Source organism: Phytophthora infestans, genomic scaffold (genome assembly GCF_000142945.1).
Source record: "Phytophthora infestans T30-4 supercont1.1075 genomic scaffold, whole genome shotgun sequence".
NCBI lineage: Eukaryota > Oomycota > Peronosporomycetes > Peronosporales > Peronosporaceae > Phytophthora > Phytophthora infestans.
Window position 1 is genome coordinate 3,215 of NW_003302804.1, and position 3,310 is coordinate 6,524.

The following is a 3,310-nucleotide window of genomic DNA, read 5'->3' on the forward strand; positions in this document are numbered from 1 at the left end:
CGAGACGGCGCATTCGCCACAGACACTGAACTGCAGCTATACTGGACATGGACAAGATCCAGACTCTCGCCGCCTGCAGATGGAGAGGGTCTGCTAACGTCGCACATACTTCATTCCGGTTTATCTCAACCCATTTTACAGAAGATGTTGCTGTTTCTGCGCTACACAGTGTCGACACATCCATCTACGTACGTATGGGCCGTCAGAACGTCGCAAGAGTGTCTACACTTGCATTTCGCATGAGGCGCGTTCTCGTCGGCTACGGATCCTTAAGATTTCAGAGTTCAACTCTTCTCATTCCATAACGACTTCTTCATACGAAGTAGAATCTAGTGGTACCCATAGCCAGTTGCTAACGCACCGAAAGAGGTCTGGTATTGACATGCAGATAAAACCAGAGGTGGATAGCATTCTTCAAGGTGGAGCAGGTCCAAACGATGCGTACTTCTACTACAGAAGAAATATAAACTTGACCCAACCATGTTAGCCAAGATTCCAGACGAAATCAAACTGAAGAACAGAAAAGTCAGTCTGAAGAAGAAACTAAAAAACAATTGGGATATTTCAAGTTTTTCAGTTCTGATGGAGTGGGCCCACCCGCACATGTGTACTACGGCTGACAAGTTTTTCGGAAGCTTGGGGATTATTGATTTGGCGGCATTTACTCAACAAAGTCTCGACTTTCAGAATGAATTACTCATATTAAACAGATTTGACCACAAGTTTGATGGTGACACCGGGAAAGAAACTTCGTTTGGTGTTATTTTCACATCGCGACGTCTTTTTCGAAATCTGTACCGATGTATTTGTGATCAAAGAGAGACCGGTCTCGCTGGAGTTACCGATGGCACCTACCGCATCGATTTCAGTAAGTGTTATTACTAAATAATTACAAAATATTTATTATAGCTGCTAACCCATGTATATTACTATTCACGTTTAGTAGTATTCACGTTTATTAAAGATCGCTGGACTCTGGTAGCACTCGGCAGTTCTTGCTCTGTGTATGAAAGAAAACGTTACCGACATTCATTTGTACCTTGGATGTACATGTTTGTGCGTACGGAGCATGAATTTGCCAACAAAACGTTATTCTCTACAGCTAAGCGATTCGTCGCTGATTACTTCAACGATTCTTTGGTTTTAAAGTACGGAAGCCAAGATCATGCTTCCTACATTGCTACAGCTTTTTCCTCCATCTGGCCTGGTATCAAAATACTCAATTGTTATCCACACCTTATCAGAAAAGCGTTTGAAAAAGCTGGCCTATTGAATGACTCTGGATTCTACAGTTCTTACGTCGAGATGAATATATACCTCCTCGAGCAAGCGCGTATCGAAGAACAATTTACGGCAATGGCTGAGCGAATAGTTAAATATTGGAGCGACAAAAACGAACAAGCGTACGCGGATTGGTTCAAAAGCCAGTATTTGGGCGCTCTATGGGGTACATGGTTTGCTACTTCTGCTGTGCCTGGTGTTTTGCCGTCACAAAACCCCATCGAATCCCACAACAAAGTGATAAAAACGGTGGGCACATGCAGCGACCTCAGTCGTTTTGAATGACACCCTCCCAGCGATCCTTTTGCTGAACAGTGACAAAAAGATATTCCGATACGGTCATTTCTGCGAAGGTAATATTTAACTTTTTCATCATAATATGTTTGACTAAATTAAAAATTGTGTTAGGTCCTGTTCGCTTGAACACGCACGAGTGTTTTTTCGTGAAAAAAATCATAGGAAGCAATACCTCATCTTGGATTCCCCAACAAAACTGAGCTCCATTGTTTTCAATACTTGGGAATACGCTATTTACCCTAAAAACCAGTGTGGAGTGGAAGTCACCGATGCCCGAGTCTCCAGGGTTTTTTTCATCATTTATCTAACTTAATATATCAGCATAGCTTTCAATGTTTGTATGTCATACAGATATCTCGACTCGAAAAAAGGAAAAGTACGGAAATGGTCCAAAGTTCCTGATTTTAATCTCTCTTTTGCCTCTGTAGTGAATCCTAGGTATTTCACCTTGGTTTCCCTCATAGTTCAACGGAGACGACCCAAGGGCGCCTGGCAGCTTTGCCATCTTCAGGCGATGGGTCTGCGTGTCTTCCCAGTCGGGCTAGTAAGGTCCGACCCGGGTTTTATATTAGGAACCAGGCCAACTACATATCATCTTTCTTGTAACTTTCCCAGCGAACTTTCTGAGGGACGCCTTAGAAAGAAGCTGATAATTAGCTCGATCTGGTTACCATCAGACTCGAGACTCATTCTACGATTTACCCGATACAATACACTTGGCTATAAGTTCCAGCGGGGTGGCTCCCGCTTTGTCGAGTGTTGATTGGTTTTTCGCCCGGGATTTACTACAGCCTCATTGCACGAGGTCTGCTTCAGACTTTCAGCTGAGCTTGACCCCTACAGTACCGTCGGATCAGGTAACATTGTGTAAAATGCTGAGATGCAAAAAATAATTTTAACAATTTATATTTACAGATTCTGGCTGTTCGGTCACGATATCGCTGTGATTGTAAGGGGTTTTGGACTACTGGCTGGGTTTGCAGTCATGTTATTGCAACACTTGCCCTGATGAACTGCAAACAGCAACCGCTCACATGCCTGTTCGGAAACAGAGTGGGGGTCAGCGAAAAAAAACAAATTGTCTGAGCAAGGACGACTCTAGATACTTCGAAGTTGGAAAACTGGAAAAACAATTCGTTTAAAAACCACCCTTTCCAATTGGGTGGAACGTGACCAAACAACTTCCAGTTGAAGACACCGAAGGAAAAATCACGTTGAGAAATGTACCTGGCCGAGTTGTGGATTGGCAAAATTGTATTGGGCCAAGAGGTGTCTATAACTGGGCGGTTGAGTTCAACAATGGTGCTAGGGAATTGCTGGAAGTGGATCAATTGGCTGCGCTGATTAACAAGTGCCACCACGAAGGGCTAAACGTTACAGCGCGTCTTTTCTAGTCGAAGCGTGACTCACGACATCGTGGTGATAACCATAGTAGTTCTAATACCACATGCTTTGCATAATACATACAGAAGTATCGATTTCCATCCAATGGAAATTGTATTGAAACCGGCAATAAGCCAGTGGGGTTATCGTCAGATCGGGCTCAAGGTAATCGCCTCACGGATCCTGACTCGCCAGTGGACCAGCCGGCGACAGGCGCTTCCGACACTTCCTCGGGCACCTTTACGAATCAGCAGATGTCGGCTTTCCCAGATCTTCTGACGTAATCGATCCACTTCGCGGGCTCGTTCGCCCCTGGATCCACTTGGATATCGTCAATCGTGACCTCTCT